This window comes from Vulpes lagopus, chromosome 24, assembly GCF_018345385.1.
Source record: "Vulpes lagopus strain Blue_001 chromosome 24, ASM1834538v1, whole genome shotgun sequence".
NCBI classification, from domain to species: domain Eukaryota; kingdom Metazoa; phylum Chordata; class Mammalia; order Carnivora; family Canidae; genus Vulpes; species Vulpes lagopus.
In genome coordinates, this window is record NC_054847.1 from 2,500,900 (window position 1) to 2,527,070 (window position 26,171).

Genomic DNA, 26,171 nt, shown 5'->3' on the forward strand with positions numbered 1-26,171 from the left:
GCTGGACACAGAGCCCTATGTGGGGATCGATCCCAAGACCTCGAGATCTCCACCCCTGCCAAAATCAAAAGCCAGCAGAAAATCAAGAGCCTGACTGTCAACCAATTGAGCCACCCAGGGACCCCTAGAAAGTTTTCTTTACTGGGAGTAGAACTCCATCAGGCGATTTTTCCCAGCTGCATTTTTTTTTTCTTTTCTGATTTTTTGGTTTTTAAATTTTTTATTATTTTTTAATCTCTACCCCCAACATAGGGCTCGAACTCACAACCCTGGGATTAAGAGTCACATGCTCTACTGACTGAGCCAGCCAGGCACACCCCAGATGCATGGTTTTTATTATGTGAACTCACTTAAACTGCATTCTGGATTCATCTTTCCTAATGATGAAATTACGTAGCAAACATTCTTTTTTTCTGTCATAAAAAATGCTGCACATCCTTGTATTCATGGATTTTTTTTAACATTTATTTATTTATTCATGAGAGACCCAAAGAGAAAGGCAGAGACACAGGCAGAGGGAGAAGCAGGCTCCCTGCAGGGAGCCCAATGTGGGACCCGATCCCAGGGTATGGGGATCACGACCTGAGCCAAAGGCAGACGCTCAACCACTGAGCCACCCAGGTGCCCCCTCATATCGTGTTTGTGTGCACATGTGTGTGAGACCTAGAACGCTATGACAAAAGGCAGCTCTCCAGAGGAAACTGCTGACCTTGCATGTATCCTTCCAGTCTTTTTTCCAGGCTGTGGCACGTAGATAAGCACACAGAGGAATACACGCCCGCATAGCAATACGTCCCGGTGTCGGTGCACTGTAACAAGAGCAAGACTGAGGTTGGATTCTGGATTTTGATAGGTGCTGCCAAGTCACTTTCCCAAAAGGGTACACCACAGTCCCTGCTTCTCCACACTCCCTTACACTGGAAAGTATCAATAATGTTTACATCTACCAGCTTAATGATGAGGACATTTTGTAACTTACTTTTTCCTGATTGCCAGTAGGACTGATCATTTTAGTTTATGTCTATTAGATATTTGTATTACTTATGCTATGTGTTGCCTATTTATTAGGGTTGACTTTTCTTTTTTTTTTTTTTTGTCTTTGTTATTGATTTGCAATTAGGCTATAACCATTGTGAATATTAGCCTTTTGGTTATCACTTGGTTTTGCTTAGGGTATAATTTCATTAGTACTTTCCTTTGTTCCCATTATGTAAGCAACCATTTACTAATACCTTGATGTTATCATCTCATTTCAAGAAAAAACAAACAAACACTGAGCTCCTAATTTGCCCTCTTTTTTTAAATACTAAGTTTTCTTATACCTGGATATGAAATATTCATGCAAGTTAGCATGGGCCTTGAGGTTAGCCAAAAAAGTGTTTCCCCCAGAACATTCAGGAACAATTACTCTGAAACTTACCTTGTGCACAGTGGTAGAAATCCACCCCTTCTGAGTACCTTTCTTTTCCCCCTTTCTGCTTAGGAAGCACACATTTCTTCAGGTCACTTGTCCACAGGCCCCCCTACTCTCAAAGAGCAGATCTGCAAGGCAGAACACAGGCATTCGCTCACATGTCACTTCCTCTGCAGCACATTTGTCTGGCTCTCAGCTTTAGGTGCATCTACTCACTCTTGATCTTTGACATACATATTCTAGGAATGTATATAAGGACTCTGTATACATAGAAAACTGAAGCATGTGGCTTTTTAGCCCTTGCAGGGCCAATGTGGCATGAAAGAGAGAAGGGACTGTAGGAGATGATGCCCATCCTCACCTCCTTGGGATGTGTTGTTGGTGTAACGTGACCATGCCTGCCATCATATCTGGGTTACGGCGGGGCCTGAGTAGATGGCAGTGATTACTACTGTGCATGTTAGTATTATATTAAAATCATGTTTCCACAAGCACTTAGTTGTGTGGTTCATCTCCAAAACTTCACCGTATAGCTAAGAGGCATCGTAATCTTCACTCATATCATTTCCTGCAGAGTTTCCTGAAATGTCCAGAGTGAGATATCAGCATAAGATGCCAGGATTGGCTCTTGTTGGCAGTTAGTAGACAGGAAAAGCTTCCATAAAACATAACATTGCCATTAGCTTATTTTTTTTAAAGTCACTCAGGAAGGCTGTATTTGGCACCACTGTCTTGGCTCAGTCATCACTAGCAATAAGCTTAATGTGAGCACATGGCAGCTGGAACTGCAAATGATTTCCTTGAAGCTAAATTGTGAACAGCGTTTCTTGGAAAGTTTAACTTTCTAGAGAACCCTCGAAAGCTTCAGTCTACAGACACTTAGGGGTTAATGGCCACGAGAGAACCTGTATTTACAGCTGCCTGCTAAGGGTGCATGGATGGCTCGGTCAACGGTCAGTTAAGCATCTGCCCTCAGCTCAGGTCATGATCCCAGGGTCCCAGGATGGAGCCCCTCATCGGGCTGCTGATTCTACCTGCCTGTCCATGATTCAGACTGCAGGAGCCTGGGGACTTGGCCACATCACAGCGCCCTGTTTGTCTGCATCGTGCTTAATACTCAGCTCCGCTGTGCATACAGGCCTCTGGCCTTTGCCAATGACGTTTAATCTTGGTAACTCACCCTTCAGGCAGTTAGGACGTTGAGCCTCAGAGACGTAAGTGACCTGCTCGGGAGGTGAAGAAGCCAAAATACAAACCCCACGTCTGTGCCCGTTTCTCCTTGCACTCTTCTGCTTTCTCAGTGGCAGTGGAACTGCTGATTCCTTCTTTCCTCACTCAGTTTGGTCATTTGCATATTTATTTGGCCTTTCGCTTAATGTGCTAATAGGAGGTGGCAAATAACTAATGAGTGTGGCCTGCGTGCTAAAAACGGTCAGGCACCTTACATATGTGCTCTAAGAGGTGAACTTTTGAACTTTTTATTTGAATATTGTCTTTTTTTTTAAGTAGAAGTACATACAGAAAAGTACACAAACCCTAAATATACAGCCTAACAGAGATTCACAAAGTGCACCCTCTTGTGTAATCATACCCTCCCCAAGAAACAGAGCATTGCCAATGTTAGGAGCCCTTGTGCCCCCTTCCACCACGGATCCCGGCCTCCAGCCCAGAGATTCCAGGTCTACAGCGAGGATCCCTTCACTGTAGCTGACAAGAACAGACTGGGCATTTTTTTACCCCCCGAAGCGGCCTTAGCCAGCTCAGCCTGCTCTAACAGAGTACCACAAAAACCAGATGGCTTGAAGAACAGAAGTGTAGTTCTCACAGCTTTGGAGGCTTGAAGTCCAAGATCAAGGTGTCAGCCAGTTTTGTTCCCAGGAGCTCTCTTCCCACTTGCAGATGGGCCCTACCCTCATGATCTCACTTAATCTTGTGTCCTGAAGACGCTCTCTGTGAGCTCTCTATGTAGTCACTTTGGAGGTTACAGCTCCAACACATGAATTTGGTGGAACTGGGTTGGGGGAGGGCTAGGAGGTGGGGGGGGGGGGGGCCTGGCCACAGGCCATACAAGAAACCAATGTTTCTGGGGAGTGTGTTGAGATTCCAGACCCTGTCCAGAAGTCACTGGTGGGGTAGGTCTAGGATGAAGAACTTCTGTAACACATTTCTTCGATGAGACTCACCGTGCTGGGTGGAAAATCACAGTGTCAAGCCATCAAGCAGAAACGGCCTGCTTTGAGCTATCTCTTGGACTTCCTCTTGCTCTTCACCTTTCTCTGGCTAACACATCTCTCTCGATGCAGGTTACATGAGGATTTTTGTGTATGATTTGGAGAGGGTTGCAAATAATTGAGGAAACAGCATTTTTTTTAAAGATTTTATTTATTTACTCATGAGACACACACACACACAGAGAGAGAGAGAGGCAGAAACACAGGCAGAGGGAGAAGCAGGTCCATGCAGAGAGGCTGATGTGGGACTCGATTCCAGGTCTCCAGGATCAGGCCCTGGGCTGAAGGCGGCGCTAAACCGCTGAGCCCCCAGGGCTGCCCAACAGCATTTTTCTTAGCACAATTTTTATACTTTACAAACTCAAAGTGAGATTGCAAAGCTGGGCCTCCCCAGAATGTGGGACTAACTTTAAAGTGAACAGCACAGAATAATGAATAATTTTAAATCAGAATCTTTAGGAGCACCTGGCTGGTTCAGATGGAGCACGCAGCTTTTGATCTCAGGGTTGTGAGCTCAAGCCCCACACTGGGTGTAGAGACTACAATAAACAAACAAATAAATAAACTTTAAATCAGAATCTTTGGTAAATGTTCCATAACTTTTACTAGACTACCCCAGATGTCCCCACATTGCAAGGCATTTCAGTAATACTTATTGTAGGTAAACATTTCTCCTACAGGTGTTGAGTTCCTAATAAGCACCAGATACATTGAACATGCCTGCCTGCCTAGGCTCCTTTCCCACATATGCCTCCTTTTGGAGCCGGAGAAAATGCCTGCCTGTCATTATGGCTCTAGCATCAACTCCTGGATTCTCTCTGACACTAACTGGATGTCCAACCATTCAATTCAATTCAATTCTGACACTAACTACCTAGAGTTAGCAGCACACCCCACAGGTGTTCAGTTCCAAAAGAACCTATACCCCCACTCCAGATGCCAACTTCAAGTCCTGGAGGGGCCACCCATACTTCCGACAGAGCAGCTGTAGGTCAAAGGTCCTCTGACCCCCTCCTCAGGCCCAGTAGTTGGCTAGAATGACTTACACAACTCAGGAAAACACTTCACTTATGTTTACTAGCTTGTTATAAAGGACACAATTCAGGAACAATCTAGTAGAAGAGATGCATACAACTCAAGAATAGCTAAAAGGTATTTGGAGCTATCATGGAGCATCCATACCCTCTCCAGGCATACCTCCCTCCTAGCACCTCACTGTGTTCATGGGTTGGGAAGCTTTCAATGTGCTGCTTAGAAATTTTTATAGAAATCTCATCACATAGGTATGGCTGATTAAATCATTGGTCACTGGTGATCAAATTCCATCTCCAGCCCCTCTTCCCTCCCCAGAGGTTGGGAGCTCTAAGTTCTAACCATCTAATCATGTGGTTGTTATCACCAGCAACCAACCACCCCCTGAAGCCATCTCAGGCCATCAAGAGCCACCTCATTAGCATAAATTCAGGTATGGTTGGGACCTGAGTGGCTCAGTCAGTTAAGCATCTGCCTTCAGCTCCAGTCATGATCTCGGAGTCCTGGGATCAAGCTTCAATGTTGGGCTCTCTGATCAGAGTAGAGTCTGCTTGTCCCTCTCCCTCTGCTCCACCCCTCATGCTCTCTCTCAAATAAAATATTTTTTAAAATTAAAAAAAATAGGGGGATCCCTGGGTGGCGCAGCGGTTTGGCGACTGCCTTTGGCCCAGGGCGCGATCCTGGAGACCCGGGATCGAGTCCCACGTCGGGCTCCCGGTGCATGGAGCCTGCTTCTTCCTCCGCCTGTGTCTCTGCCCCCCTCTCTCTCTCTCTGTGACTATCATAAATAAATAAATAAATAATTAAAAAAAAATAGGGATCCCTGGGTGGCGCAGCGGTTTGGCACCTGCCTTTGGCCCAGGGCGCAATCCTGGAGACCCGGGATCGAATCCCACGTCAGGCTCCCGGTGCATGGAGCCTGCTTCTCCCTCTGCCTGTGTCTCTGCCTCTCTCTCTCTCTCTGTGTGACTATCATAAATAAATAAAAATTAAAAAAAAATTAAAAAAATAAACTCAGGTATGTTGCAAGAAGTTTACTAAGAACACAAGCACACTTTTAACTCATCTCCTAGCTCCTAGGAAATCCTAAGGTCTTTTTCTAAAGACCCTTTTTTTCTCTTTTTTTGTAAACTCAGCAAATGTTTATTGCATGCTAGGTATCAGGCACTCTGCAAAGTGCTGAGGAAACAGAGAAAATGGCCCCAAACTCAAGTTCACAGTGCCAGCATTCAATCTACATTTACAGCAACGTTTGAACCATCCACATTTTTACAGATAAAGAGTGCTAAAATCTGGCCAAAAAAAAAAAAAAAAAAGCCAGGTAACCATCGAGCTGGGAAACTAAAATCCAGGTTGTCAGTAGATACCCTTTCATCTATAGCATAAGGCCTCTAACACTTATGCTCCTAGTAATGTCCTAGGCACCTTACAGATACCAACTCATTTAATCCTCAGCAGTTTTAAGAGATAGGTACTATTATTCCCATTTTACTAATGAGGAAACAGGCACTGAGAGACTTAATTGTTCCACAGTCATAGAGCTACTTAGGGGCAAAGTTAGGATTTCAACCCCAGGAATTCTGGCTCTTGGCTCTTTACTATACCAGGCTCTGTGCCAGGAACTGGGGATGAAGATCAAATATATATTTCTTATTAAACCAAATGGTAATTAAGAGTTGCCAGTTCGGGGGCACCTGAATAACTCAGTCTGAATAACTTAAGTGTCTGCTTTCTGCTTGGGTTGTGATCTAAGGGTCCTGGGATCAAGCCCCACATCCAGCTCCCTGCTCAGAGACAAGTGTGCTCCCTCTCCCTCTGTGATCTCTCTTGTTCTCACTCTCTTTCAAATAGATAAATAAAATCTAAAAAAAAAAAAAAAAAAAAAAAGAGCTGCTAGTTTGTTTTTATTTTTGCTTTTCCACAGTGAAGATTCTCATATTTCAGGTGAGTTTTCCATTTCTACCTCAGTCCATCAGTTGTGCCAATGAGAGCTTTCCATCTCTCCAGTCAAGTGTCAGAGGATCTTTGAGGGGCTCCACTGAGTGCATTCATTGGGAAATCATGAGCACTGTTAGGCCAGTCTTGGCTGAACCCATTAGTTGTACACAGACTGTAAATGCTGTTCGGCCTTAGGATGGTAGGAGATTCTAACACATTACAATATGGATGAACATATGGATGAACACAATATGGACATCACACTAAGAGGATGAGTCAATCACAAAAAGATAAATATTGCAAGACTCCACTTATATGAAGTACCAAGAGCAGTCACATACCAGAGAGATAGCAGATAGAAGGCTGGCACCCAGGGGCTCAGGGAGGAGACGATGAGGAGTGGTTGTTCCATGGGTACAGGGTTTCAGTTTTGCAAGATGAAAAACTTCTCAGGGGATCCCTGGGTGGCGCAGCGGTTTGGTGCCTGCCTTTGGCCCAGGGCACGATCCTGGAGACCCGGGATCGAATCCCACGTCAGGCTCCTGGTGCATGGAGCCTGCTTCTCTCTCGGCCTATGTCTCTGTCTCTCTCTCTCTCTCTCTGTATGACTATCATAAATAAATAATAAAAAAAAAATTAAAAAAAAAAAAGAAAAACTTCTCAGATCTGCAGCACATTACAAATATGCACACTTCAAAATGGTTAAAATGGCTTGTTTTATGTGCTGTGTTTTTTTACCACAATTTTTAGAAATCTAGTTGTGAGTACAGGCCTGGCACACATGAAATAAATTGAAAGCAAATGTGAGATAATAGATATTTAAGTATGAAACTGTGAAGCCCTATGGGAGCTTAGAGAAGAGAGATGCACTATTAGTCTGATCATTGGAAAAAGTTTGAAAGAAAGGTAAAAATTGAACTTAACTTTGAAAGAAGACGGTGGTGATAATACTGAAACCAGTAAAATATCAGAGAAATTAAAGAATCAAGTACCATTTTTACAACCTGAGAAAAAGCCTTTCCATTAAGTGAATTAATGAACTGATAAACAAGTAGACACTGAGCCGTATCTTTAATCCTGCCTCTTGTCTCTGCTTGTTGTAACCGCTGTAAGAGAATCCCACAGACCAAGCAGCTTCAAGAACACTGACTTGAAGTGACTCCTCGAGGCTCTGGAGACTGGGAGTCCAAGATCAAGGTGCCAACAGATTGGCATCTGGTGGAGGGAGGTTCATTTCCTGGCTGATAAATTGCTGTCTTCTCGCTGTGTCCTTATGTGGTCGAAGGGGTGGGAGAGCCCGGAGGGTCCCTTTTATAAGGGGCGCTAATCCCATTCATGGGGGCTCCACCCTAATGACCCAATTGCCTCCCAAAGTCCTCACCTCCTGATGCGATCATGCGGAGGGGTAGGTTTCAACACACAAATTTTCAGTGGGGGAGGGCACAAACATTCAATCTATGGCACTTGGATGGTAATAAAGGAATTCATGTAGCATGTGTTTTTAAAAAGCACCCCCTTCACAATTATTCGAGAGGCATTTAGTTGGGATGGCTTGGGGCACTTTCCTCTTTCTGCGGAAGTTTCCTGAAAGATCTCACAAAAAGTGTCACTTTGTAATGAGAATTTGGCAGAAATTTTCCACTGGAGTAGTTGAAGTCTCTGGGCCTTAATTATATAGTTGGCTAATATAGCTCATTATATATAATACAGTAGTTTGAACGTGGGAGCTAGTACTAAGTTTCACATGGATCAAGGGGACTGACTTCAGCCTGGGTGATTGGTGGGTTTCCTGTGCTTCATTCCAGGCTGCATCTCCTCAATGTCTCACTCTTCTTGTGAGGAGCCTGGACCAGATCAGGTGACCTATCACATGAGGGCACAATGGCCAGCCCCTCAGACAGGAACAACAGCCAGGGTGGCCCTGGCGCCTGCCACTTCTTTGGTATCTGCAAATAGAAATGCTGAGCCGGTAAAAAAGGACCAGTTCCCTTGAAGCTGCTAAAACAATATTCATGTGGCTTCTCCAGTGAGCTTTGTTCGGAATGTGAGAGACTATAACCTCTCCCCGGCTGGGACCTGCTCCCCTACTCTTTCCCCCACTGGCTTCTAGAGAAGGGAGAAAGCATCACACATTGCTCTTGTTATCTGTATTTTGTAAGCTTTCTCTTAAAAAGAAAAAATATATATATTTTTTTTATTCTGGCTCCACTGCTAGAACTAAAAAGTCACTCCCTAATGAGACTGACACAAAAGAGGGGTAGAAAAATGGGCACAGCTGCTCGTACAAAAATCTTCTGACTTATTTCAGGATCTTCCATTTCTGTTGAGATGGAAGATGGGGCTTGGGTAATTTTTCTCTAATATCTTCCCCCTTCCTTTAGACTTTTGGAGTTTAGCAACTCCCTCATTCAGGATAGAAGCATCTTGCTGTCTGCTGTCATTTGAATTATTCCAGGGACTCTTTATAGTTTGTTCTTTTAACAGAGAATATAATTTATCACATGAGTATGAGGTAGTTTTACCTTCAGGCATGGACTCTTTGAGAGGCTCAGACAATATCATCAGTGTGGTTCCTTTCCAGCTGTTCCAGGTCATGTGCTACATGGTAGCAAGACACCAGTCAGCAGTGCCAGGAGAGAGGAGAGCTGTGACTCCTGCTCAGCAACTGTCTTTGGCCTGGATTGGGTCATGTGGTCATGCTTGACCCACTCACTGGAATGGGGAGGATGAGATACCAGGCCTAAGTTCCGTCCTGTCCATGCAGTGGAGAGGGAAGTTGAGCTGACCTAACCACAGGCTGCAGAGTGGTAGAGGTGCGCCCTTGGGGACCTCAGAGCACGCGGCCACCAGCTCCTGCTCCTTAAGCTCCATCCAGGTGGGTGTGTTTATCAACAGTTTGTTTTACTACTGACTAGTACTTCACAGTACGGACCTAGCAGTTTCTTTCATCTTTCACCTGTTGAAGGATGTCTGAGCTGTCCCTAGTTTCACACTAGCATGAACAAAGTGGCTATGGGCAATCATGTAAGGGTTTTGGTGAAGACATAGTTGTTGTTTCTCTAGAACTGCCCAGTGGTGTAATTGTCGGGACATGAGGTTGAGAAGTGGCCATACTATTTCCAAAGTGGTCGGACCATTATCCATTCCCATCTCGCTTTCTCTGCATCCTTGCCAACATTCTGGATGACCACTACTTTTTTATTTTGGCTGTCCTGGGAGGTGTATAAGAGCTTCTGAGTGTGGTCTTAACTTGTCTAATGCAAGTGACATGGAACATCTTTTCATGTGCTTATTTTCTTTCTATATATCCTCTTCAGTGAAATGTTTATTCATGCATTTTGCCCATTTCCTAACTAGATTGTCTCTTACCATTATTACTAAGTTTGAGAGTTCCTCGTATATTCTAGAAATGAGTTCTTTATCAGATACGTGGTCTACAAATATTTTCTCCCAGACTGTAGCTTATACTTTAACCCTCTTAAGAGGATCTTTCACAGAGAAAAAGTCTTTTTCTTTTTATTAGATTTTATTTATTTATTCATGAGAGACATAGAGAGAGGAGGGGCAGAGACACAGGCAGAGGGAGAAGCAGGCTCCATGCAGGGAGCCTGACGTGGGACTCGATCCCGGGTCTCCAGGATCACACCGTGGGCTGAAGGCGGTGCCAAACCGCTGAGCCACCCGGGCTGCCCAGAAAAAGTCTTTATAAAATCCAATTGATTGATTTTTTTTTCTTTTATGGGTAGTGTTTTTGGTGTTATAACCACAAACTGTTCAACAAGCCCAGGTCCTGAAGATTTTCTGCTCTTTTCCTCTAAATGTTTTATAGTTTTACCCTTCACTTTATTTTTTTTTAATATTTTATTTATTTATTCATGAGAGACAGAGAGAGAGAGGCAGAGACACAGGCAGAGGGAGAAGCAGGCTCCATGCAGGGAGCCCGATGTGGGACTCGATCCCAGGACTCCAAGATCACGCCCTGGGCCAAAGGCAGACGCTCAACGGCTGAGCCACCCAGGCGTCCCTACCCTTCACTTTAAAATCTATGATCCTGGGACACCTGGGTGGCTCAATTGGTTAAGCCTCTGCCTTCAGCTCAGGTCATGATCCCCAGGTCCCAGGATCTAGCCCCACATCGGGCTCCCTGCTCGGCAGGGACCTCCTCTGTCACTCTCCCAGCTTGTTCTCTCTCAAATAAATAAAACTCAAAAAAAAAAAAAAATACTACAATCCTGATTACTATAAACACATAAGGAAGCCATAACAACAGGTAGAAGAATGCCTGGGTGGCTCAGCGGCTGAGCGTCTGCCTTTGACTCAGGGTGTGATCCTGGAGACCCAGGATCAAGTCCCACATGAGGCTTCCTGCATGGAGCCTGCCCATGTCTCTGCCTCTCTCTGTGTGTATCTTTCATGAATAAATAAATAAGATCTTTAAAAAAAATAGCAAGTATAGTGGGTCTTCCTACTTTTTCAAAATTCTTTGAGATACTCCAGTTTCTGTTTTTTTTTTTCTATGTGTATTTCAGAATAAGCTTTTCTATGTCTACCAAAATCCTTGGTAAAGTTTTTAAAAATATTTTATTTATTTATTTATTCAAGACAGACATACAGAGAGGAAGAAGCAGAGACACAGGCAGAGGGAGAAGCAGCCTCCATGCAAGGAACCCGATGTGGGACTCGATCCCGGGTCCCAGGACCATGCCCTGTGCCAAAGGCAGCGCCAAAACGCTGGGCCATCAGAGCTGCCCTCCTTGGTAGAATTTTGATAGGAATTGCACTAGATCTCTATCTATATATACAGATCAATTCGGAGAGAACCAATATCTTTGCTATACTGAGACTTCCAATCCATGAACACAATATGTCCCTTCCTTTTTCTGATCTTGTTTTATTTCTTTCAACAGCATTTTGTAGTTTTCACTATATAAGCCCTTACATATTTTGCTGGATTTACACCTAAGTGTAAGTGAAGGAAATGTTCTGTTCCTCTCCGCATCCTGGGCCCTGCTTGCCCTTTCTCCCTACATTTTCCTTCCTACAGCTTTGTGTGGTGTAGAAGAAAGAAGATCACTAGTTCAGGATGTCTGGGCTCTGCCAGGGTCCTAAGGCTCTAAAGCTTAGGAACTTAGTTTCAACATAAATTAAGAACTCTGCTCTGTGAAGAAAATATTCATGGCATGGGTAGCCTTTAAAATTTCCTCATATATTCACTCTTCCAGTCAGACATGTTCGTGCCCGGTGCTATGGCTACGTGGTACTTCACACTTTGACGTGCTCACCATACCAGCTGCATAGCTTCAGCTGGACATCCTCGTGATCTGGTGGGTAAGGAGTGACAATGTGGTCAGTGATCAAGGATTCCCAATGCTTTCCAGCACACTCAGCCTCTTTTACTTTGCACTGGCATCACCCTCAACAGTTCAGTGCTTTCCATTTCTTTGTATATGTTCAGTGATTTCCATTCAACACAGTTACATTTGTTGCCCTTGAGCAAGCCCCAAGCAAACTGTAATCTTCTTCAGCACAAATCAGTTATCAGTGATTAGAGCTTCTCACCAGCTTCTTCCTTCTTGGTCCCCATATCCTGTCTTTCTTTTTTCATTTTTTGGCTTTTCTTTTTCTTTTTTTATTATTTTTTTCCTTTCTTGCTGTGGCTAGATGTTGTTTATATCTCATTGTTCCCCCATCTATGCAAATAAAGGTCTCTAATAGAACATTGAGGAGGAAAAAGATGGTAGTCTTAAATTGCTCTCATGTTTCCCGATCTGAGAAACCTAAGGTCATTATATTAAGAAAGGCTTTGGGGCACCTGGGTGGCTCAGTCAGTTAAGTGACCAACTCTTGATTTTAGCTCAGGTCAGGATCTCAGGGTCATGAGATCGAACCCCATGTAGGGCTACACAATTAGCAAGGAACCTGCTTAAGATTCTCTCTCTCCCTCTGCCCCGCTCATGTTCACTCTCTCTCAAAAAAAAAAAAAAAAAAAGTCCTTGTAACATTTGTAAAGTACTAACTCTTAGAATGTGTCTCACTGACCTCAGATAGGGCTGAGAAGGGAAAGTGCATATAACTTCAGGGTCTTTCTTTTCCTTGGCGTGTGTCGGATTGCTGCAGCTTTAGGAGCTAGAAGTTCAGGAGCTCCGCAAGCCCAAAGGTGCTAGACTATTCAGGGAGGGTGACTGCATTCAGCATTCTTGGGAGGAGGCCCAGGACTTCTAAGTTTTCAACCAGGACCAAAAGGAGTTGTGTCTGGCATATTCCCAGGGGAATAAAAGAGACAATCTTCTTAACCTTAAAGTGATGGCTGCGCCAGTAGTTCCCCAGGTAATTAGCAGGCCAAGCCAACTCTTCTCAAGTCCATTCTGTGAAACTGGGTCTGGGTGTCTGCAAACCACATTTCCCAGAATCCTTTGCCGCCTGATTTCCTTTGTAGGCTCTGCCGATGGAAGGCTGGTGAGAACTTGGAAGGTGGGAGGAGACGGGCATCTATCTCTTCCCCTTTTCAGCTAGTGCGGCACTCCTCCAGGAACCGCAGGAAGTTCCAGCTCCCCACTACTTTGGTTCTCTGAGCACCAGCCCAAGGGCACCCCTCAAAGGCCTGATGACCGGGTTCACAGGACCCTGTTAGAGGTTCCAGCGCCAGAGGTAAAAATGATCTTTCAATTCAGCACCAGCTTCTGGTGGCCTATCCTTCAAGTTCCTACATTCTGGTAATGCTAAATCTTCCCATGTGTTCTCTCACCCCTGGAAAGAACCCAGTTCTCTCACTACCTGGAGGTGGTAGCTACTTCTTACAGTTGCTAATTTTTGGGTCACCTCAGCATCTACTTCATTCTTTTAGACTACTAACATCTGTATAACCAACTCCTTGCATATATATCACTTCTGTTTGAAATGCCTAGTGTGGTTTCTATTTCCTGGACCTTAAATGTTATAGTACTTGGTACCAGGATTAGGAGTTATTGCCTGCCTCCTGAAACACGTGTGACTTTCTTATGCATCTAAAGTACTTGCCATCACAGCCTGATTCCAGAGTGCACATTCACTCAGCAAGATGTCACCAATGTAATGGATCAGTGTGATGTTCTGTGGAATGTCAGGAAGATTAAGTTCTCAGCAGGCAAGATTATGGCAGAGAAAAGGAGAGGTGACATACCCTGAGGCTAGACAAGTGGAGATGTATTGTTATCTCTGAATTATCTCTTTCCTGGCTGGAACCTGACACAATAGCCGTTTATAACCATCGCTATTTGAGGATGAGCCACACAGAGTTGCAAAAAACATGAGATCTTGCAGAAAGTATTAAATCTTTAGACTCTGAGAAGGAAACAAGATTTTTAAAAATGATGCTGGATAAACAAATTCTGGCATATTCATCCAATATATATTGAATGATGTTACAGTCTATGCAGCAAATAAAAGGAATAAACTATACCTGCACCCAGCCAGATAGATGCCTTTCTCTCTGTTGAACAAAAGAACCAGGACAAAAAGAATACATACCGTATGAGTCCATTTCTATGATATTCAAGAACAAACAAAACTATTACTGGTGATACAAGTCAAAATAATGGTTATTTTCTGAAGGGAGATTTGTACCTGGGTGAAGGCACAAGGGCGTCTTCTGGGCTGCTTGAAATTTCTACATCTTAATTTGGTTACATGGATGTATGCTAAAGTACGAGTCAGCCAATCTGTACACTTAAGATTTGTGCATTTACATCTCAGTAAAAAAAGTAACATAAAATTCTCAGTACAGACTAAATATTAAGAGTAGTTACAGAATAAATGAATTTATGACTTGAACTTACCAACTTGGTTTCATTTATTTCACCATTAATAACTAGAAGTTTAGAAACTTCTTGATGTTAAATTGTGTACCCAAGTGACATGCAAAGTTTAAAAATACTTCTCAGAGGGATGACTGGGTGGCTGAGCAGTTGGGCATTTCCCTTCGGCTCAGGGCGTGATCCTGGAATACCTGGATTGAGTCCCACATTGGGCTCCCTGCATGGAGCCTGCTTCTCCCTCTGCCTGTGTCACTCCCTCTCTGTGTCTCTCTCATGAATAAATAAATAAAATCTTTAAAAAAAAAAAAACTTATCAGAGTAATGTGGTTTAACTCTACCACAAAACAAAATACTGTGGATCTTTTCAGTTTATTTGAACTATTTCATATTTCTGAAACATTCAACCCATGTAGACATTGGTATATACAGATAAAGATTTTTTAATTTTTTTAAAGATTTTATTCATGTATTTGAGAGAGAGAGAGAGCGTGCATGTGAGCAGGGGGAGAGGATCTTTAAGCAGAATCCCCTCTGAGTACGGATCCCAACACAGACACAAGACTCCATCACAAGACCCATGAGATCAAGATCTGAACTGAAACCAAGGGTTGGATGGGCAATCGACTGAGTCACCCAGGCGCCCCCTTCAAGATTTATTTTAATCAGATTAGTAGTCATCATCCCTTTTAAGTGCCCAACTGGACTATATCCTATGGAAGATACACAAGAGCCAGGCAGTATCTCTGAAGGAGATTATAGTTTCTCTGTGCCTGCTTTTCGTGGAGATCAGAGCACAGATTCAGACTGTATCTCCTAAGACCGGACCCATATCAGTCTGTAAAGTGAGACAGATAAAATCTGTTACCCTATCAGTATCTTTTGTGAAACCTTATTTCATTACCATAGGTTCGCAAATGCCTTTAATGCATCAGTGCATTGCTCATCCAAGGTGCAAATCCAAAAGAATGGGTATGTCTATCGTACAGGTCAATTTCATGTTTACCACAATACCCTCGTACTAGTAAGTTTCACAGTTATTGAGCGTCTTTGACGTGCTAATCCTATAATGGCTTCACGTGTAAACTTATTTAAATTTCATGATCAGAGTTATTACGCTTTAACTTGCTCTAGGTTCACAGGTATTCATTTCAGGGCTGGAATTTGAAAACAGCCTGATTCCAGAGTGCACTCCCCTAATCATGACCATATAGAACTTTTTAGATTGATATATAATTGACATATAACATTGTGTATGTTTAAGGTGTACAATCTGGTGATCTGATACACTTATATACTGCACTATAGGGTTAGCGAGCACTTCTATCATGTCACATAATTATCATTTCTTTTTGGGGGTGGGAACAATTAAATCTAGTCTCTTATATCACTATATATTCTTAACATTCAAGGTAGGAAATAATGGGAAGCTGTGCATCTGGAAGCAGATGATTTGAGCTATTCTGATATAGTGCAGTTATATCACAGCAGATTGGAAGGACATTTCAAGATCATGCAGAGGGCTTGAGCTACGGTTCCCTTTCCCAGCTATATTACATTCCTGCTGCTTGCTGGCTTTCTTCTTCACTTATCCGGGTTACAAATAATTAGTGCCTCCTAGGCACCAGGTTTCTCTATTTTGTGCAGGAAGTTGAGAAAATAAATAAGACACAGGGTCCTGGCATCTATTGCCCTTGGTTTCTTCCTCCTGCCTATCTTTGCATCCGTTCCAACTGTTGCTGATAGGAGGTGATCTCAAAGTGACTTTTCAAAAGTTCTAACGCTTGCCGTTCAGCATCAGTTAACAATGGGCACAGCATCTGGATTCTACTTCTCAGTAGAATGCCTCTTTCTACAGCTCAACGCAAGGTTTGTTTTTGTTTTAATTCGGGAGTGTTTCAAGTCTAGCGTAGTTCCATCATTTACCTCCTGACAGCCTGATAACCAGGGAGCCATAAGTCCCTTATCTGTGGGCTGTTTAATGACGATATAGTACCGCCATGGGAGCAATAGACTAAGGCCCTTTCCAGATGCCATATTTTAAGACTTTCAGCTGGAAAAATCTTCAGTATGTGAAATTTATTCTATTTTAAGTCAGAATTCCATCTCCTTATTTAGAGGCAACAACGAAAATCGACCTCTGGTTTGCTGCCTCCTGTATTTCCAGCTGTGGGCCACACAGTCCTCTAATTTGTAGTTTTCAAGCAGGCGGAGGTTGGAAAGAGGCAAATGTGGCCTCAACAGCAGATAAGTGTGTCAAGACTGTGACAGGAATCCTCAAGGCTGCTACAGAATTTTTTTTTTTTTTTAAGTCACCTCCTGTTCTGCAAAGCAGAGCTGCCTATTCCTTTCTCTGTTGCCCTTCACTAGGTTCTCTGAGAGCTTGGGCCCAAGAGACACCAACCAGATAGTCGGTTTCCTCAGTTTTCGCTGTCTACAGGTAATTATGCTAAAAAGTCTGTAGTAGCAGATCTTATTACGCTCGAGTACATTATGCATTCTAGAGCAGAAGGTTTTTTGCTGGAAAGCTTCGCTGTCAAGATTACGATTTGCATTTTTTACTAGATACTTCTCTCTTGCTCTTTGAGGACAAACGCGTTTAAGGATTCCTTTGTGCATAAACAGGAGAGCAAAACACAAAACAGCCTACATGTGGGCTTGAGCCTGTGCTCTTGACGGGCCTGGCGTGGCTTTAAAAGCGGGCATGCGGGGATCCCTGGGTGGCGCAGCGGTTCGGCGCCTGCCTTTGGCCCGGGGCGCGATCCTGGAGACCCGGGATCGAATCCCACGTCGGGCTCCCGGTGCATGGAGCCTGCTTCTCCCTCTGCCTGTGTCTCTGCCTCTCTCTCTCTGTGTGTGACTATCATGAATAAATAAAGAAAAAATTAAAAAATAAATAAATAAATAAAAGCGGGCATGCACCTGCTGGCCGCGGCGCCGGGAAGGGTCGGGGTCGGGAAGCAGGAGGCACTGCAGCCGCACCCGTAATTAGGAACGCCGGGTCCCCAACCCGACCGCAAGTACTGCAAGTCCAAGTCATTCCCTGCCCTGGTGTTTGAGACCCTCCCCCGCCGGGTCCCGAGGGGCGCGCCCGTGGGGCCTTACTGCGCAGTCGGTCCTGCCGGGGAGGGGGCAGCGTCTCCAGCCTGGGAACTCAGGGGCTTCGGGCGGAGGCTGGGCCTTGGCCCAGGGGCTGGCGCTGCTGGCCCTTCTCCGTCCAGGACGAGCCCGGCACGCAGCCTGCAGCCTGCAGCCCCCGCGGCGGCAGGAGGCCCGCGCGGTCCAGGAGAAGGGCCGCGGGCTCGGGGCTCGGACGCCGCCGCCCGCCCCAGGGCTCCCCGCGCGCTTCGCGCTCTCTCGCAGACGCCGGGCGGCCCGGCCGGCAGGGCGGCGGCTTGGCGGGCGGAGCGCGGAGCCGAGCTCCGAGGACGGCCGCCGGCCCCCGAGCCGCCGCCGCAGGCCCCTTCCTCGCAACTGCCGGGGCTCGGCCCACGGGTGGGAAGCGGCCCTCAGAGTTCAGCCCCGTCGAGCGGCGCCAGCCAATGGAGTGCGCGGATCGGGCCACGTGACAGTGGCGGGGCGGCGCTCCGGCGGCCCCGAGTCTCTATGGTCTTCGCGGCTCGCTAGAGGGCGTGTGGTCCGCTGGAGGACTCCCTACATTCCTCCTCCATTACCTCACTGCCTCCGGTGGCTGCCGGGATACTGGAGGACCCGGGTCCCGGCGCGACTCAGTCCTCCAGCCGCCCGGGGAATACCTCTAGTTCCTCCCCGCCGCCGCCGCCGCCGCCGCCGCCGCCGCCCGCCGCCTCCTCCGCCGCTTCCTCCGCCCGCCGCCCGCCGCCGCCGGCCTTGTTCGCCCCGCCCCGTCCGCGCCGCCCGCCCGCCCCGGGCCCGCTTCTCTCGGGAGCCCCCACCCAGGCGCATGGCTCCATGAAGCAGGAGGAGAGGGCAGAGCGCGAGAGGTCCCGTCCACCGCGGCTGCGTCTGGGCCAGGAGAGAAGGTGGGAAACTCGGGCTGCGCCGCGCCCTCCTCCTCCCCGCGCCGGCCCGGCTGCCCGCGGGGCCTCCTCACGCTGGGGCGAGCGCAGGGCCCGGGGCGGGGGCTCCGGGGTCAGGGCCGAGGGTCCCGGAGCGCGTGGGGGAGGGGCCGCCGGAGGCCGGGGCGAGGCCGGGGCGAGGCCGGGGCAGGCCGGGGCGAGGCGGGGCGGGCGGGGCCTGCGGGCCTGCGGGCGGGTCCCCGCCGGGGGCCGGGGCCGGGGCCGGGGGCCGTGCGGGGGAGGCGCTGGCGGCCGCCCGGGGGGGGAGGCGAGGCCGGGGAGGCTCGGGCGCCCTCCGCGCTCCCTCCGGCGAGCGCTGTGTGTCTCGGTAAAGTTTGGTGGTCTCCGGCGCCGCCTGGCGGCCCCCGCCCCGAGCCCCCCGCCCCCGCCGCCCCCGCCGCCCCCGCCGCCCCCGCCGCGGCCCGGCCTCCGGATTCCGCCCCCGCGGCCCGGCCCTCGCCGCCCGACGGTCGCTCCCCGTACTCCTCCCGCCACCCCCCGCAGCGCTCCTGCCCGCCTCTGCCCCTCCCCACTCCGCCGTCCGCTCTTGCCCGAGTCTTCAGGCTGCCTCTCCTCTTGCTCTTCTCTTCTCCCCCAGCCCCACCCTTTTGCACCGTAGCCCCAGCCCCATCCCCAGCCCCATCCCCATCCCCATCGCCCTCCCCCTAAAACTCTCCTTCCCGGGCTGTGGGTTTCGCCCTTCATCCCTCGCCCTCCTCCCTTCGCTGTCCTGACCTGAACTCCTCACTTTGCCACACTCCCTCACCCTCATCCCTCCGGGCCTATCCTCTTTCACTGCCCTCTCCTTGGATAGTGTGGGTGGGGCTTGGAGTCTCCTGTTTACCTCGTTGGGAATAGCTTGATTCCCTAACCCTGGGGGGGTGGGGGGTGGAGGGTGGGGGAGGGGGAGTTGTTGAAGAGATTCATGCACGACTAATAGTGAGGATGAAGAACTCACCAACAATTAGCACCTCCACCTGGGTGACGAGATGGCCTGTCCCCAGGACCCTGGCGTGCTGTCCAGTAATTCTTCGACACCGTCTTTGCAGAGGACTTGAGAATATGTGTGTATTCTGAAGCCAGTGGGAGGGCCCTGAGATGGTATATCTTGGCCTGAGAGCAAGTTTTGATCTAAATTAGCGGTGGAAGAAGCTATCCCGTGCGTCTCATGTTCAGGTTCAATAAAACCTTTGATCCTCCGCGTCCTCCCTTCCTGGTGATGACACCAAGGATGAGGTGATTCAGTGCACAGGACTGCCATTGCTACCTTGTATTTAGATCTTGAAATGTTTTGAAGTAGGGAGAGCTTGTTCCTAGCTTTTGTTGTTTTTTTCTTTTTTTTTTCTAGAAATTGCCCTATGAGTTGTGATTTTTCAAAAACCCTATCTTCTGGACCGCCTTGATTTTGTTCATTCACTGCACCTGCATTTCTATCTTAGGTACAGGAAGAAGGAATGGAATCGGAAGGAAGAAGGCTCATTTCAGAGACAAAATAGTTCCCCTCCTCTATTATAGCTGTTCCCCTGGCAATACAAACTATCTGCTTTCAGTGAGTATTATCTTGGACATATTTAGAATGTTTAGAATTTGTTGCTGTTATTGGTTTTAGCTTTGGGCTAGGGCGTCAGGATATAGGATTACTTCTTCACTTGTATTTTTCTACTTCCTTGAGAGGGTTCTAGTATTCGTGAATTTCCTTCTACTTGCTCTCTTAAAATAATTTAAATACGTAAAAACAAGTTTATTTTTAATGATCCCATCAAAGTGACCTACATAGTGGTGTAGTATTACACTTAACCTGTATGCTTTCAGTACATAACGGTCTGGCTCCCACCCCTTCCCCCAAATTATTCATTCTTAAGACAGCCAAAGATGAAAACTCTCAGGTTAATTCAGTTTCTGATGAAGGTCAGTTATTGGGTCTCTTCCATATGGTTATAATCTTCAGAGAGTTTTGGAACATTTTGCCCTAAATCTTCTATGATGATATTATTTTCTAGAAAAACTTTTATTACTGTGCATCCCCTTGAGTTTATTAATTGTGGTATGCTAACACTTAAAAGATGTTTTTCACAGTGCTTCACGTTCTGTTGGAGCCTTTATAATCCCTCTGTGAAGGAGGTAGGGACAAATATTTTCGTTTTACAAAAGAAAGAACCAAGGCCCAGAAAGATCTGGCGCTTTGCCATAGATCGCATAGTAAAGGGAGGGGATCTAAAAACAAAACATTTGGCTCCTATGTTTTTCTTTAAGCTAAGTTGAAATGAAAAGACATAGTTCTGTGCATTTTTTGTAAATTTTAAAAGCAGTTATGTAGGTAGATTTGTATTTTGTGGGGACTGCTTCTCCACCTAAGATCAAGTGTATTTTATTTGGATATGTATATGTGTGTATATTGAGGTTTCAAAAATATCAAAGTGATTATTTGAAATGATTACCAGAATGTAGGTTTTTCATCTATTTCTTGGAATGGTTATATAAGTAGGCCAGAACTACACTTCAGGTGCCATTTCCCTACTCATACGACATAATTATTAAATTGAATTTCAGTTCATCTTGCTGTCCTGAAGGAAACAACAACCCATTCCTTCTATATAAAGCTTGATTTGAACAGACATCCGGATACTACATAATAACAAGAAAAGTGGAAATTCCTTTTTTCTTTGCCTCTTTTCTACCTCCCAGATCTATTTGTTATAAGGTCATGCTCCCCAATAAGCTGTTTTGAGGCTTGTCTTCAAGAGGTCAATCTAAATTTTGTTTTTTCATCTACAGGCTTTTTAAAATCTGGTTATTGTTTGAAACCTAACTACTTTGACAGAGAGGTTCCATTAGTACTTAATATAAATTAAGACTTCTACAATAATAGCATATTTAGCAAGTCTCATCTCTTTTTAGTGTACGTCTGTAAGTTGAAGAGAGGACTCTGGTAGAATAAAAGTGTAGAGAACTCTCAGACCAGTATTCATTCTTTATATTTTCTGGCATCTCACAGTGAACAGAACAGTGGATGATTTATTAGAAGCAATTGCTCTGCAAAGAGGAAAAGCATCAAGGTCATTAGAGTTATAATTTCATGTCATCTTTTAGACTACAAGGTAGTTCTTAATAGAATTTTATTATGAGGGCATTTATTTTTCTAGATTTTCTAAGAATCCTAACCCATGTTATTTTTATAATGTACCCTATCATAGTGGTAGTATTAATAATGGCAGACATTTTAATAAATAATAGTTAAATGCCAAAGAATGCTAGATGCTTTTCACGTGTTACTTATTGATGGTCACAGATAACTCTCTGTGGTATTGGGAGCCTAAATCCACAGAGATGTGACAACCTGCCCCAGTTTGCATAGCCAGTATAAGTCAGAGTTAGAATTTGAGCCTACACTGTAATCCGAAAGCCTAGGCTCTGTCCTCTGATGATGGGAGCTGCTCTGTGAAGATGGCGGTGAATTTAAGGAGCGTGAAAGGGACCCTCAGCAAGGGAGGAAGGCCATCCTGCCCAGCCAGCCAGATCCATCAGGGTGTCTTCACATCCTCCCCTCAATTACCGGTCTCAACAGCTTCTTTATAAACATCAGGAGTTTATGAGCTATCATATGCATTAACTCCTGGAATAATGAATTACTTCCCAGGAAAATAATATTCCAGTGGGTGGCTCTTAAAGCGCTCCATCATTCAAAAAAAAAAAAAAAGAAAAGAAAAGAAAAAAACTTGTCAAGTGCTATTTAGAAGCTAGGTATGGCCGGTTAAGGGAAAGCCTTCAGTCAGCGTAAAGTTAAATACCACCCGAGGCTTAGTCCAGGACTGGCCAGTGACTGGTTTTAGCAATGAAAAGAGCCAAACGAAGAAGTTAATTTTTTTTTTTAAAGATTTTATTTATTTATTCACAAGAGACACAGAGAGAGAGAGAGGCAGAGACACAGGCAGAGGGAGAAGCAGGCTCCATACAGGGAGCCTGATGTGGGACTCGATCCGGGGACTCCAGGATCATGCCCTGGGCCAAAGGCAGGCTCTAAACCGCTGAGCCACCCAGAGATCCCCCCAAGAAGTTAATTTAAGGGATATTTGATCTAATTTTTAGAATGAATTGGCCACATTAGCTAATCTATTTAGCAATGAATTAAAGGGTTCTTTGGTTTGGGTTGAATAGAGTTGACATTGTTGCTAAGAGCATATACTTGTAATTCAGTTGCCTTCAGCTTCTAACACGCCCGACGTTCGGCATCTCAACAGTAGAACTAACGATATAAAGCTTAGTTCGTGCCATGAGCATTCTTTTTATAGAAAAGACAAACTTCAGTGAAATTACTAGGAGATCTGTAGATAAGATTGTTGGTATGTATACTCTATGCAGGGCACTGTGTTAAGTGTTGTGAAAGAAAACAAATGTCACCCAGCCTCTGAGGCTAAAGGTAATGATGTGTTCAGCGCTGGCTGGAATTGAGGTGGCTTGGAAATTCATCCAGCCCAGAGCAACAGCACTACTCAGCTTCCCCACAGAGGGAAGAAGAGTTACCTTCTTTTGTTGAGGACCCTAATAAAGGTCAGGACCCCTTAACTGTAATATGTCAGGTAAAGGGTGTGGTGACTTTTTCACCAGTGAAACATACTACATTTGACACCGTTTAGGTTAAGAGGTCTTGAAGGGAGTGGTAAAACCATGATTCCTATTGCTTTTCCAGCTTTTTGGGGAATTACGGGTATTGTCTCCATCTGGTAGAAATCCAGCTTTAACTTGTTCATTCTCATTGATTGTCTAAAGTAGATAGGCAGTAGGAAAATGAGATTGGTGCTGCTGGCTTTTAAAGTGGTCCTTGAGAGGTGCCTGGGTAGCTAGTGGGTTAAGTGTCTGACCCTTGATTTCAGTTGGAGTCATGATCTCAGGGTCCTGGGATCGAGCCCCAAGTCAGGCTCCATGCTCAGCACAGAGTCTGCTTGTCCCTCTCCCTCTGCTCCTCCCCCAATTGCCTGCTCACTCTTGCTCTCTTGCAAATTAAAAATGGCCCTTGAGGAGATCCCTGGGTGGCTCAGCAGTTTAGCACCTGCCTTCGGCCCAGGGTGTGATCCTGGAGTCCTGGGATCGAGTCCCACATCGGGCTTCCTGCATGGAGCCTGCTTCTCCCTCTGCCTGTGTCTCTGCCTCTCTCTCTCTCTCTCTCTCTGTCTCTCGTGAACAAATAAATAAATAAAACCTTTTTTAAAAATGGCCCTTGAGTTTAGCTTTGAAAGAGTGAACCAACTGAAGGCTTGGAAGGGTCTCAGTGAAATGTGTGTTTGTAAAGGTGGTTGATAAATTCAGTGCTGTTTGGAACTTAAGTGGCATGGTAAGCCACACAGCCTGGAGCAACACCACTGCTGAGCGTCCCCACAGAGGGAAGAAGAGTTTTTACACCCGATTCCAATTATTTCATGAACTGACTTCATAGTATCCATTCAGGAACTCCTCTATCAAAGTACTATTGTTGGAAGTTTCCATGAGGTTTGGGGGAAGGATGAGAACAAATGCACACAGTTTTAGAAAAGATAGAGGGGCGCCTGGTGGCTCAGTGGGTTGGGTGTTTGGAGTCTTTGGATCAAGCCCCATGTCAGAGCTCTGCTCAGTGGGGAGTCTGCTTCTCCCTTTCCCACTGCCCCTCCTTGCTTATGGTTCTCACTCTTTCTCTCAAATAAAATCTTTTTTTTTTTTTTTAATATTTATTTATTCATGAGAGACACCGAGAGAAAGAGAGAGGCAGAGACACAGGCAGATAGAGAAGCAGGCTCCATGCAGGGAGCCCAATGTGGGACTTGATCCCAGGACTCCAGGATCATGCCCTGGGCCAAAGGCAGGTGCCAAACCACCGAGCCACCCAGGGATCCCCAATAAATAAAATCTTTAAAAAAAAAAAAAAGAAACAGTAGAATAGTAGGTCATTAGGAGTATTTGATACTAGCTGGTCAGTCTGTTGTATTGAAGTGCTGTTCTGAAGTCTCTTAGGCTGTACTCTCAGAAACACAGCTGTTGGAAAAGCCAGTGTCTCTCTGATCATTGGAGGGCAATCCTGGGAGCTGAGTTGGGGACTGCATAGTTTTGGTGAGACGGCCCACTTTGTTGGAGTAGGATTAAGAGAGTCTCAAAGAGAAAGCTTTAATGTAATTTTTAGATAGTGTTGATGTTGTAAATAAGTATTTAGTCCCAGCACTCTGGTTACACTTCACATTCTTTACCTGTAATTCACTTATTATTTGCCTTTTCCTGACAAATAAGTAAAATATTGGCCCCCTTAAAAACATGTCTTCATGATAATTCAGTAGGAGGTGAGTAGGCAGGCTGTAGACGAAATGAGATTGGCCATAGGTTAAAAATTATTAGAACTGGTTCTTGGGATGCCTGAGTGGCTCAGCGGTTGAGCCTCTGCCTTTGGCTCAGGGCATGATCCCGGCGTCCTGGGATCGAGTCCCACATCGGGCTCCCTGCATGGAGCCTGCTTCTCCCTCTGCCTGTGTCTCTGCCTCTCTCTCCATGTCTCTCATGAATAAATAAATAAAACCTTTAAAAAAAAAAAAACTGGTTCTTGGGTCCATTATACTATTCTATCTTATCTTTGAATTTTTTAATAGATTTAAATTTAGAGAACAAATTTTTGACAAAATACCTTGTAATAGACTTTTGATGCAAGAAGTATCTAATTCTGCCTTTGGTCACTAATTAAGAAGAGCAATTGAATTGTTTGCTTAGTGGCCTCCAGAGAAATGCTTGGGCCTAAGGAGCCACAAGATTTGGGTTGGTTCTATTGATTTCAAATAGTAGTTTAAGAGGGTATGGGGAATTGTTAAATGTAACCACTTGGTATCCCTTGTGATCATGCTCCACTGCAGGTTGGCACTTGGTGTGGTGCACAGGCAAAATCTTCACCTGCCTGGTTTGAAAGTAAAATACCTTGGCATGGTTTGAAAGTTCTTTCTATTGCTCCATTGTAGGGTGTTTCAGCAGTCAGGTAACTGATGATACCTGCTAAGGAACACCTCCATCACCACCATCTCATGACATTTAGCTTTTCCTTCAGGTGCTTTGGTGTAATGAGAGTGAGGTAACATTTCTTCTTTTTTTTAATCTGTTTTATCTCTGCTGCTTTGAATTTTGGGGCTTTCTGGAGACCCTGTTAACACTCCAGCTCTCCCTCAAGGTAGTCCTTCTGCTTCATTCAACAACATGTGTCTTAAGCCCCCTGCACACAGTTATGCACAAGGTAGAAAGTCTAGAGGCCAGTGACATCTGTGGACTCAAATGATGGTGGCAGGGGTACTGATAATTTTCAGGTCATGGCTGGAGATGTTGGCTTTGGGCTTAGGTCTTTTTTTAGGCCATTTTGTTTTCACTTATTAATTTATTGGTAATCTCTATACCCAGCGTGGGGCTTGAACTCACAATCCTGAGATCAAGAGTCACATGCTCTTCCAGTTGAACCAGCCAGGTGCCCCTCCTGCTCCATTTATACTGGTAAGATTCTGTGAACTATTAGATTAGTTTTTAGTATACCCTTGAGTGTAATTTTTTTTTAACATGCCCTTAGGAAATGACTGAATCCAGTGGATTATTATATTATTGGCAGACCTCATTCTTTTTCGTGGCTTGGTAGAAAGACCCAGGCCTTGGAGTCTAACAGATAGACTGTGGCCCACTTAGTGGCAGTCGGATTTTGAGCAGGTTATCTTGCTTATTAAGCCCAAAGTTCCTCCTCTGT

At 45.5% G+C, this 26,171-nt stretch overlaps 1 protein-coding gene and 1 long non-coding RNA gene across 4 annotated transcripts in view; one reads left to right on the plus strand and one right to left on the minus strand.

Moving 5' to 3' along the window:
* Positions 1-737: 737 nt before the first annotated feature.
* LOC121481921 lies at positions 738-17,912 on the minus strand. The gene is made up of 3 exons (XR_005985444.1): positions 17,511-17,912; positions 1,421-1,542; positions 738-809 (listed from the first exon to the last, which is right to left on the minus strand). It is a non-coding gene; the product is annotated as an uncharacterized LOC121481921 (long non-coding RNA).
* Positions 9,457-26,171, plus strand: part of AMMECR1L (AMMECR1 like) — a 31,905-nt gene continuing 15,190 nt past the window's right edge. Inside the window, exons 1-2 of one of the 3 annotated variants that reach the window (XM_041739551.1) lie at positions 9,457-9,490; positions 19,882-19,991. The gene's annotated coding sequence lies outside the window, so the exon portion shown is untranslated. Of the gene's footprint in view, positions 9,491-18,080; positions 18,407-18,687; positions 18,771-19,881; positions 19,992-26,171 lie in introns of those variants that run through there. The other 2 variants (XM_041739549.1, XM_041739550.1) reach the window with 2 other exon arrangements.